Below are 13,025 nucleotides of genomic sequence, written 5' to 3'. Positions count from 1 at the left end.
CTGTCAAAAGCCAAGATTATATGTTATGTTAATACGCAATTAAGAAAAAACTTCATTTTCACATTTCTACACAAGTTTCAATTATCATGCAATTACACTATAAAATTAATTATTTTTTTATAAGTTTTTCTTTTCTTTTTTTTTCTTAAAAAAAAAAATAGACTTGTTGTCAAGATTAATGTTTGTTTGGTTTAATGGTTTCAAAACACGTGGTTTGATTTGATGATTTCAAAATGTAATTAATGAAAACATGATTTTTAAAATACAATTTTGATTGTTTTTTTAGTTTTTATTTTTACCATTTTGCACAAGTGGGGAGAAGAATGATTCAAACTATGAACTTTTGCTTATCTGCTTCATAAGGCGCAGTACCAGCCAATTGATCTACCATTTTAAGACATAATTCTCCTTTAACGCTATTATCAAAAGATAAAACAAAAATCCTATGTGTTTTTTTTTTTTTTTAAAAAAAAAAAGGTCATCGTCGCATCAGTTTATGCTTATATCGACTAAAACAATAGATTATATGAGATGATGACAATTATAATTTACATAATTAGACTTTGATGCTCTATTCATGGATGACAGCCTTTTTGTGAATCTTTTCCAAATATACCGGATTTTGAGCATTTAAATATTTGCAATATATGATGTGATAATTAATAAGGAGTAATTTTCAGGTAATTATGTGGTTTTTTGCCATGGTAATAGTCATCAATCATCAATCATTATCATTGATTTTGCATGATCAGGTAGCTCTTCACCAATTCTTAAACCTATCTAGTGTGGATAGAGGATAGTCTAAATTTTATAGAAAGTATTGTACTTGCTCAGCATGAGTGATTAGCAGTAGTTTATCTTAAATGCGAATCTTCGCTGTTACGACATTGAGTCATCTTAGACCAATAGACAGACCATATTCGTTGATTTACTCTATTATGACAGGTAATAATCTGACCACATATTTTTATATTTTTTGTTGTAAAATCTAATATTTTATTTCACGTGTTAACATCATGAGTGTTGCTAGGGCTATAGTAATTTTTACTACAAATTCCTTATAAAATAATGTAGAAATCAACATACATCAATCACTAAAATGTAGATTTTCACGTGGCAGTTCATATGATACTTATCGCATTTTGATGAGACGTGAACTACCACGTGATTTTGTTTTGATGCTTTTATGTATGCCTAAGCATTTTCCTTATTTACAATGAACAATGCTACAAACTCAACTTTTATACAACTCTGGTATAGCCATACTCCTTTCTGATTGACTGTTGTAATTTTATTTATTTATTTATTTTTTTTTAAAAAAGGGTAGAGCCGAATCCAAAACCATTTCTGCAAATAATTCAAAGACTGGGGATGACTTGGTCATTTAGGATTAAACCCGGTGGTTTCCTGTGTCACTCTGTGCGACGAAACGCATATATATACGCTTCAAATTTCGGAGAGTTTAAACGCTCAAAGTTCACGTGCAGAGAGAAAGAGAAAGAAAAAAAAACCAACAATCTCGAAGATCTTCACTTAAAAATAAAAATAAAATAAAATCTTAAAGAGCTTATAATCAATCTTTGGCGGGGATTTTGAATTTCCGTTACAAGAGAGGGAAGTTTGTAACGGTCGAATTTCTCTGTAGCGTGAAAGTTCTTTGCTTCGGCTTCAATGGCGGACCCATCACCTGGTCCTGCCAGCTTCTGGACCCAGGCTAATGCTCTGCTCAGAAAGAACGTCATCTACCAGGTATCCCTCTTCTTTCTCCGAGTTCTGGGAGTAGTTCTAAGTTTCTGGAGAGAGATGAAAATGGTTGATAATTCTGGGTGGTGATTCTATGCTTGTTTCTCTCTTTCTATCTCGTTTGTTAATTATCTTTTGGTTGTTTTGCTTTGTGGGTTCTATTTTGATTACATGGATATCGGTTTATTTTGGTGGATATATTGTTCCCTTTGATGGTTGTCTTTCAAATGGAAGTATTTTATTGAATAAATCGGCTTGCTTATTTCTTAACCGATTTTTTTTTTATTGGGTTTCTAAAATGCATGGGCTTCGATTTGTTTAACTTATTTATTTTGGTTATATTTATTATTAGAAAGCAACAACAGCTCAACTGTCCATATGTTTGTGTGCTTCTCAGTGGGCTTTTATAGTTTACACTAAACAGCTTCATATTGAGAACATTTTCTTAGTGATAATATTTTTGTTATCACTTTCAAAATTTTCTTTTTTGCAGAGACGAAATATGAAGGCAAATATTCGGCTCATCGCTTTCCCTTTAATCCTTTGTTTATTGCTTGTTTTCCTTCAAGAATTTGTCAATAGTCAATTGGATAAGGCTTCAAATACTTGTGGCTGTGCTTGTATTGATACAAGGGGAGATGGACAATGTGAGAAAGTTTGTGGGTTTGAATACTCAGATTTGGACCAAGCAGGAACTTGTTCTATTCATAACCCTCCAGAATGGCCTCCTCTGTTACAAATTCCAGCTCCTGAATATCGTGCCGTGAGAACTGATTTTATTCCATTTACAGACTTGCCAAATGAGTCATGCAGAAGTTCAGGGTCCTGTCCAGTAACTTTCCTTTTCACTGGGAATAATCAGTCTCTTGGAGAAAGTATCTCTCTCTCTCTCTTCTGTGTGTTAACATTTTAATTTTGGTTTTCTCATTACTGGGGTTATCAATATTTTGTTTGTATTGACCTTAATCTTCATATATTTAGTTTTGGCTGGAAATATGATCACGAGTTCTTTCACTCTGAATGCCTCTGACATAGTTGACAATATAGCCACTAATGTTTCGGTAAGCTGTTTCACTAGTCTTCTTTGCTTTTCACCGGCTTCGTTATGAGCAAGATTGTCATCTAGTATTATTGTGTTGCTTTCTTTTTCTTGGTAATTGTTTCCAGGTATGCTGTTAATTGTCGCTTTCAAAATGTTTCAGGGCTCGGCTTCATATCCTCATACAGACAATTTTCTTGGTCCTGTTTTTGTTTCGGGTGAACCCATCTATAATGTGCAAAGCCAGTGCTCATCAAACTCTACATTTTCTGTTTCTGTTCGGCTATCAATATCATCCACTGAGCTTTTGCAAGAAGGTATACATCCCCTTGCATTTTTAATTCCTCAATAAATTCTTGTTTCTCTCCAGAAAATCTAAGGTGCACGTTCTTTATTGAAAGTTCTTGCTGACACATTAATTCTTGAGCATATGGGGCATGAATACAATGGAGAAACAAGATTGTGTGGCACTTGTGTGTATGTGTGCACATATAGAAGTTTAATATCTTTATTTCATTCAAGTTAGCAAACAACCTTCCTTGATTCAAGCTTTGTTATTTATCAAAAAAAAAAAGGCAATCTGTGATGGAAATAGATAATTATCATACATTCCTTCTTGGAAACCATTGTAGTTTGTCATGCTCGTCATCAAAGATAGAAACTGTTACTTATGATGGGAATAGGCAAAATGAATTTGGGCTTACCTCTGTATACTTCCGTGTACAAAGTCTGCATCTCCTTTTATTCTTTAGCACTTTAATTGATATTGTAATCGAAGATAACTTTTAGTCATTCATTTTTTCCTTGAATCTAGTGGTCAGTTGCATCCAAGGTTTACATTTGTGGCGCAATAGTTCTTCTGAGATTAATGATGAGCTATATAAAGGTTACCGAAAAGGTAATTTGGAGAGGAAGATTAATGAAATCATTGCAGGTTGGTCTACTTGACATCTTTGACTGAATATTTTGATGTGGTTGCAGTAGAGTATCATGTAGGGAACAATACTTATGGCTTTATTTTTTCACAGCTTATGATTTCTTAAACTCAAATGGGAACAGTTTTAATGTGAACATATGGTACAATTCAACCTATAAGAATGACACAGGCTGAACACCAATTGCATTGGCACGCGTTCCACGTTCGGTGAATCTGGTAAATACATAAAACGTGTAAACTTGTTTGGGTTTTCCTCCTTTCATACGAGTAACTATATACATATTGATTTTTCACATGCTTGGCTTTACTTGTAGAAACTTTGTGCATGGCATTTCACATTTGTATCTTGTGTGAATGGTTGTTGAACAATAAAATCTGCAGATACTAAAGAATGGCCTCCTTGTTAGTTACAAATCAAGGGGATAAAAAGATTGACTGCTTAATGGGCATCCATCCTAGACTTCTGCTTGCCAAACCCAGTCTCCTATCTCATTATCCAAAGGGAGATTACATATTTTGTTCCATCTAGGTTGGCTATTAAATGAAAACTTTGCTCGGGTGCCATTTCAAGGTGACGTATCATATTGGTCCTCTGATGCAATGAGAAGTAACGGTTCTCATGCTGTTAGCATCTTTGAGTAAACACTTAGTTTAAGAAGGTAGCTTTTGCTTAGCATTCAGAAGTGTAGGAACATTGACAAGGCAAAAAATGGGAGCTCCTTTTTGAGTTCAATTATGGATTTCCCTATAGTTGACTAATTGCATGCTTTTTTAGTAACAAATGGAATATGTCTCACCTTTTTACAATTAGGGGGAGGTAGTCATCTTCCTGTCAGAGATAACTCCTATAAGGGAACGTGTATCCAAATGTATCTCCAAATGGGAACTATCTTGTTTGCAATAGTTGTTTTGGGCTGTTTTCAGCCAATTGTTTTTGAGCTGCACTCTTGACTGGGTTCATGCTAAGACATACCATATATTGTCCACCGAATGGGCTGCCAAGCCTACTTGGATGTCTGGCTTTCTTGAACCATTTGAGTGGCTTATTTTGGCTCTTTTCTGGAGTTTGTTTGGTAATATCATCTGAAGATTGGCCCTAAGGGCATCACTGCCATTACAATTGGGCTTCAAAATGAAGTATAATGGTAGTTTCATGATTGTTTGACGCCTTTGTTAGGGAGTTTTCTGTTCCATTCTTAAATATGTCCATTACCTGATGTATCTTGGATCTTGGTTTATGTAATCCCATAAAAGATGGGGGTTAATTAAAAGTTAAGATATGTTTATTTTCAGCATCAATAAGCTTTTTTTTTTTTTGGTGTGTGTGTGTGGGGAGATGTGTTCAAATACTTTTCCATGCCTTTCAGGATTTTGAATGTTGTACATTTATCTACTTATCTGCATCAAGTGACTTTGTTGGTAACTTGTAAGTTAGCTGCATCAAATGACAAACTATGACAACCACTGAACATTTACAATCCATACATTTACAGGCATCCAATGCCTACCTTCAGTTTTCGCAAGGGCCTGGTACAAAAATGATATTTGAGTTTCTCAAAGAAATGCCCAAACCTGAAACAAAAATCAGGCTGGATTTGTCCTCTCTTCTTGGTACACTCTTCTTTACATGGGTCGTTCTACAACTATTCCCTGTAAGTATGTCAAATGTTCTTCATTTGTCTTAGGATTGTTGCAAATTTTGTAAAAATTATGACACCTATTTCCCAGTTGATAATCTGTTTGGTTGCATGAGTAAACATTTACAAATAGCTATATAATTTTTTTTTTCAACTAATCATAATTCCTCATGATCTGACAAATGCTTAAGAAATTTTAAGAAACTTTTGTGATGTCTTTTTTGTTGAGTATTAAACCATTATTTGGACTTTCTAATCATGGCATGTTAGAGATGCCTAATTAATTTTCACATTAAAAAGCTTAGAAGAAGTGAAATGAAAGTACAATTTATCTTTGTTTGCAGAAAGAAAAACTTGATGTATGCAATAAAAAATGTTTACAAATGGGTGATGTCTCCAACTCTCTTCAAATGACATGGCTCGAGTTTGGTCAGTCAATTCTTTAGTTTGTTGGGAACACAAGATTCATTTAAGTTTCATTTCTTAAATGTGTCATAATTTTCTTGAAGGTTGACTTCTATATCAACTTCTTTGTATTGTAGACATACCTCTATTATGGTTTAATTGTATGACTTCCTTGTACCCTAGGATCAGAGGTGTGTGATGGCCGCAATTGTGTTAATCCATTTGGGGGAAAATGATTGCTAGCTGAATTTTTAAGTGTTCCGATAGCCAAGTTCAATGATTATGTATAATATCAGATTTGAAAAATAATAGTTAAGACTCCACTAACACCTAGAAGGGGGGTTGAATAGGTGTTCACAATAAAATGCAGAATTTAAAAATTAACAACCATAACCAAACTCAAATATGGAGCAATTTAAAGAATAAAAATTCTGCAGCAGTGAAATAATGCCAAACCACAAAATAATAATCACCACAAAATCAACACAAGGATTTTTGTGACGAAATGGAAACCCCTTGAGCACCTCAAAGGTAAAACCACTATGGGGTAGCCAACTCAGAGAATCATTCCACTATAGAAGAATAAGGATCACAAGAAGTTCGCAATTACAAAACCTTTGAAGTTGAGATTCTCTTGCATAAGACAAGCGTCCCACTTGACTTCTACTGTAATAGCCCCCAAAATGTCTGGAAAATTCTTCTACTTGATCTCCTTTACCGGAACTCCGATAGGCTTCAATTTTTATTGACAAATGGTTGTGGTTTACAACAAAGACTCTAAGAGAGGAGCAATTGAAAGCATAAAAACCTAAACTTTCTCTCTTAGCACAAGAAGAAAAGTCTATTTTTTCTCTTGAAATATTTCCTCCATTTTCCCACCAAAATCCGTGCTCCAAAAGTCCTTAAATAGACTTGAGAAAGTAACCCTAAAATCATAAAGTCAGTTAACCAAAAAAATGCAGATTTCTGTTGCTCGCTCGTACGAGATTGAAAATCCGTTGCAAATGAGCTATTGTGCCAAAATATCATCTACAGCTTGTCTAGAAGAGATTTCAGATGTGGCATTCTGTGGAAAGTTCGTCTGCAAACTTGTTTGGACGAGTTTGCAATCGAGCCATGTTGTCCAAAATTTATGTGTTTACTTCACAGCCCGTTTTGACCCAATAAAAATTGGAATTGGAAAATTTTCATGACATACAAAGTTGTAGAATTTTGAGTCAGCTTTCCAACGCCACTAAGTTTGCTATAATCGGAGCTCAGAATCAAAAGTTTTGACCACTTTAGTCCAACTGGTCAATATTGACAACATACACAAACTTGAATAAACATGTTTTGGATCAACTTTTTCACCAACTTAACCATAGACTAAAACATACAACCAAATCTTGTTTTGACATTGACTTTGTCAACACTAAAAATCTAACAAGATTGTTGTATAGTAGGAATATTATACATTTTTATTATTCTTATGAGTTATCTTTTTGCTAATCACTCTGCTTTTTGATGTAGGTCATTTTGACATCATTGGTTTATGAGAAACAACAGAAATTGAGAATAATGATGAAAATGCATGGGCTTGGTGATGGGCCTTACTGGATGGTTTCTTATGCTTATTTTCTTCTATTATCTTTGATCTACATGCTATCTTTTGTGATATTTGGGTCAGTCATAGGTAATCTACCTAATACATCCAGTTAACTACATCTTGTTTTGATCCTGGTTCAAGTTCTTTAATGCAGTTCACTTTGCTGCAGGTTTAAAATTCTTCACAATGAATGACTACAGCCTCCAATTTGTGTTTTATTTCATCTTTATAAACTTGCAAATTTCGTTGGCCTTTCCTGTGGCTGCAATGTTTTCAAATATTAAGACTGCTGCAGGTTTGGCCGTAGCTACTTGATTTTATTTTTGATATTGGGTGAAATTTTGCTTTTCTGTAGAGGATTGTGAGCTAACATGCATGTCACGATTGAATATTTATGATAACAGTTATTGGCTACGTATGCATCTTTGGAACTGGGCTTTTAGGAGGCTTTCTTTTCCAATTCTTTATTCATAATACATCGTTCCCGAGTAAGTGGTAGATTTTTTAAATCGATTATCTGTCATGTTGGTAATGAGGGTTTTCAGACGTACTTTATTTTTATAAGATTCAACAAGAACTATGTTTGGATGGGATTATTTTTCGATTGGGTGGCTTTTCAACGAAGCTAAACTCAATTCTATGCAAAAATAGGAAAGCCTGTTTAGTCATCCCCAAGCAGTGTCGATTTTATTTAGACTTGAGGGAAATGGATGGTGTCAAACAAGCTTTTCAGCAGGGTTCCATGCTGACCCTGCCCTCTCAAAGCATAATCAATCCAAGGCAGGGTGATACTGGCCAACACAAGTATGTGTTGCCAGAGCATGGTCCCTGTTACATTCAATGATAAAAAAAAAAGGTTAAATATGTGCCACATTTTTTGAAAGGCTTCACTGCCATTGTCCTGCTGATTTGCAATAGGTCTTTCCTCCTAGTCCTTTTTACTTAAACCCCAAAAGGATAAATTCTTAATTGTTACCCTGACAAGTTATGTGATAAAATGACAACTATAGGAATTGGGTGGAGTTGGTATAACTGGTTAAAACCTATGCCACTCCAAGATGAGGAAAATTTAGGATGGTTTTTTTGGTATGGTGTAGTCCATTTGTAAATGAGCACAGCTGAGGAGATAGCTCTTTTCACCTTTTCTGTCAAGATGAAGAGAAGCACATTTTTCTTCTCTTACCCAATAAAAAAGGAAAAAGAAAATAAAAATACGGAGCCACTTTTTTTTTGTTCCCAAAAAATGAGCAAGTAATGAAGATAAGCTTGGCATGCAAGGTAACAAGATCTATTGCTGGGATTTTTGCCATGTCACAATTATTATTTCTATAATAATTCTCTCAGATTTATCTAAAGGAGTGGAGGATATGATCATCCAAACAATTGTAGTAGTTTCCTGTAAGCCACTGACCAAATGTTGGTTGTAATATCTATTTGTCAGCCTGTTAGCACCTTAAAAGCCAGTATTTGATGCTTTCTTGTGACTATTTTTTTTTTCTATCTTGTCTACTCATTGTGAAACTTATTTTTCATTGTAGGAGGGTGGATCATTGTGATGGAGTTATATCCTGGTTTCTCTCTATATCGTGGGTTATATGAGTTTACAGAAGCTTCCGTTACAGGAAACTATTTGGATACTCATGGAATGCGGTGGGGAGACTTGAGTAATAACATGAATGGGATGAAAGAGGTCTTGATTATCATGGTTGTTGAGTGGTTGGTGGTGATTTTTCTTTTTGTTGCATATTATATAGGCCAAGTTGTGTCATCAGGAAGTGGAAAAAGTCCTCTATTTTTCTTGCAAAGCTTTCGAAAGAAACGTCCATCTTTTTGGACGTCTAGTTTGCAACAGCAGGGATCTAAAGTTTTTCTTCAGATAGATAAATCCGATGTCAGTCAAGAGGTGATTTTTTTTTCCTAAATTATACACTTAGTCTTCATTTATTGATATAGTTCTGATGGGAATTTATAAGCCCTCAGTGCATAGCCTGAAATGCTGGTCTATCCGCTGGCCTCAGCGGGAGGTGTTACATGTTTTATTGGATGCTTGTCTTTTCTTCAAGATTTAAATCATTGTGATTGAAAGGAAGATTACCATATAAAGTGTTGATTAAATGAGAACTTTCTAGGTGGGACTTGTGAGTTGGATTATATCTTTCTACTTTATCGGTAAATTTATGAGATGGTTACCTCTCTTATGTCTTCCAAGTTATGATTTTAATGTTTCTCAAATTGGTGTGGGCTTAACTACACAATATTAATGATTTTCACTTTTTTTTTTTTGTTTCTGTAGAGGGAGAAGGTCAACCAGCTGCTACTCGAACCAAACTCGAGTCATGCCATCATCGTTGACAACCTCAAAAAAAGTGTATCCAGGAAAGGATGGAAACCCAGCGAAATTTGCAGTGAGAGGTTTATCTCTTGCCTTGCCTCGAGGGGAGTGTTTTGGTATGCTTGGCCCCAACGGTGCTGGCAAGACTACTTTTATTAGTATGGTCTGTACAAAATGCTCTTTTGCTCTTCAAATTATATACACAATTCTCAAAAAGTCTCATGTTTTCTTATAAGTGGGATCATCAAAGTTTCATAGGAAAATGCTTTGAAATTTTTTGTTTTTAAGCATGCCGTTCATTTCATCCTATCCATCAAATGTTTAAATGATTAGTGGTGATTTGGTCATTTGGTCGCTTATTTTAATAAATGAGTAGTGATCTTTAATTGGTTGCCCTTGCCTTATTTTTACTTCTCTATGACATCCTTGCAGCCTTCACTGTGAAGGTTTGTTAAATGGGGGTAATTTAATCTTCATGTTTTGGCATATTTCTTGCCATATTAGTAACACATTTCCTCATGCAATTTCTGAGTTATTCAATAGTCCACATGTGTCCATTAACAGATGATCAGTCTTACAAAGCCATCCTCTGGAACAGCATATGTTGACGGTCTGGATATAGAGACTCATATGGAGGGAATCTATACCAATATGGGTGTATGCCCACAACATGAGTAAGCTAGTTTTCTCCTCGTCAAGAAAGCAACTCTCTTTCTTTTTTGTCCTCTCTCTCTCTCTCTCTTTAAAAGTAAAATTCCTAATATATTTTTTCTTTGGCAATTTTAGCCTGCTCTGGGAAACTCTAACAGGAAGGGAGCACTTACTATTTTATGGAAGACTGAAGAACCTCAAAGGTTCTGCCTTAACACGAGTAAGTAGACGTCTTGTTTGATTCAATATTGTCATGAGAGGGTTCATTAGCATTTGAGAGCGATTGAAACTCACAAAGAAAATTTAGCATGCCCTTGTAGTTTTTTGTTTTTATAAAATCAAGAAATAAATATTTGATTTGATAAATCATCATTGAAACTAGTTTATAAGTTGTAGTTTCGATTATTATCCTTAAAAAGTTCATTAAGGAGCAGCATGAGCAACCCTTAAGTTTTGTAGCCCTTTTTGCAGAACTCTTGACTTCCTATTTTCTACTGCCATTTTGTTGCTGCAGGCAGTGGAAGAATCTCTAAGGAGTGTCAACCTTCCTAACGGAGGGGTTGCTGATAGACAAGCTGGGAAATATAGTGGAGGTATGAAGAGGAGGCTTAGTGTTGCTATTTCATTGATTGGTGATCCCAAAGTAAGTTTCATCTCTGATCAATCTACTTCACCATATGAGAAATGTTTAGGATAGGGAAGCTCTGTTCTTCTACTTGTGGTCTAATTCTTGGAATTTTCAAGGTTGTTTATATGGATGAGCCCAGTACTGGCTTAGATCCAGCTTCAAGAAACAATTTATGGAATGTTGTGAAGCGCGCAAAGCAAGACCGGGCAATAATTCTCACCAGTGAACTCTGTGTGTGTGTGTGTGTGTGTATGTACTTGTAGAATTTGAATCACCAGAAACTCTTAACTGCAGTGCTATAGATAGAAGTAACCTATTATATACTGGGTGTATATTGTCCCATCCTAGTTAAATTCTGCACATTTTCTTATGAGAGAACAGCATAACAGCACTTTTTACCTCATTAATTTACTGATAGAAATTGTTTTTTGCATTTTCAGCACATTCCATGGAAGAGGCAGAGGTTTTGTGTGATCGATTAGGAATTTTTGTAGATGGCAGCTTGCAGTGCGTAGGAAATCCTAAAGAGTTATCTCAACTTTAATATTATATCCTCCATATTATGTTGGCTCCATTTCAAGTACTCTTCATCTTATTTATATCCCCCAACAACAAATGCACACCATGGTTATATCTTGTGCACCTCCTTCCCTGCAGGCGTGCTCTATGAATTGCTTTTTTTTTTTTTTTTTCCCATCAAACGATTCTTAGTGGAGTATTTTCCAATGATTTGTGTAAATGGACAAAATTCTATGTTTTAACGAGGGACAAGGATAGGGATGCAGCAAGCCCCCTAAAGAAAGGAACATGAAACACAACTACATATGTTTGTTTTTCTGAATATTGTTTTGTATGCATAACAATGGGAAGTAAAATTGTGTGAAAAAATTAATATCTACTTTTCTTGACAAAATGCATAAGGTCTTCATTATTCATCTTTTTCTAATTGAATGAAGGTGAAAGGGGTGAGTCTTTATTTTTTCAAACCAAAGCTATTTGCACTGTACTAAATCAATTTCATATAACATTTTGTTGACTTACAGTTGAAATTTTCTTGAGAGCTAGTTTTTAGCAATTTCAGCCAAATTTGAAGTAGATGATTTGTCAGTAACACTGGGTATTCCAATGGTGTTTGATAGCTTATAGGTAGATATGGAGGATCTTATGTGTTTACAATGACAACATCTTCGGATCATGAGGAAGACGTAGAGAAGATGGTGAGGCATCTCTCCCCAAATGCTAACAAGATATACCTCCTCTCTGGAACCCAGAAGTTTGAGCTGCCTAAACATGAGATCAGAATTGCTGATGTATTCCATGCAGTGGAGAATGCAAAAAGCAGGTTCATAGTATTTGCATGGGGTCTGGCTGACACCACATTGGAGGATGTTTTCATCAAGGTTGCCCGTGGGGCGCAGGCATTCAACGTGTTGTCGTGACCGTCCGATTTGTTCATCGATAATTTCATGTTACTTGGATCTCAGAATTGGTATTGATAGCAGGCTTCCTCTATGGATTGGCATGCAGCTGAATCTGATCATGTTGTTGTTACCATCTCATCGTGTATATGTTTTTCTATTTTCCTTTTCTCCTGGGGAACTTTGTTTAGATATTTGTACACATACATTCTTTATAGAAAGTAATCAAAGTCGTATCATTTTTAAAGGCAAATATATATATATATATATATATATACTGTCCTTTTAATGTCATTTTTTATTTTAGTAAGTAATTTCACTCTATTAGCTAGGAACTGATTTGTAGCTAATTTCTACAAATGAGTATAATAAAGTGACATGTATTCTTAAAGCATGTGAGAAGCACATTTTATTTTTAAAAAAATAGGGTAAAGTCCACTTAACCTCCTCAAACTATCACCCCAATGACAATCTATTTATCAAACTATCAATTTGGACAATTTACCCCCCAAACTACTAAAACAATGACAATGTACCCCCCAATGATAGCAAAATGACGAAATTACCGCTATAACATTTTTAATAAGACAAAAATACCCTTCAATTTTTTTTTTTTTTAAAAATTTTGTATTTTTGTTTTTATTTTAGTA

At 34.9% G+C, this 13,025-nt stretch overlaps 1 pseudogene; it reads left to right on the top strand.

The window, feature by feature from the left end:
• Positions 1 to 1,671: 1,671 nt before the first annotated feature.
• LOC132173779 (ABC transporter A family member 7-like) overlaps positions 1,672 to 13,025 on the top strand; it is a 12,761-nt pseudogene continuing 1,407 nt past the window's right edge.

This window comes from Corylus avellana, chromosome ca3, assembly GCF_901000735.1.
Source record: "Corylus avellana chromosome ca3, CavTom2PMs-1.0".
In the NCBI taxonomy this organism is placed as follows: domain Eukaryota; kingdom Viridiplantae; phylum Streptophyta; class Magnoliopsida; order Fagales; family Betulaceae; genus Corylus; species Corylus avellana.
This window is presented reverse-complemented; position numbering and strand designations above follow the sequence as displayed.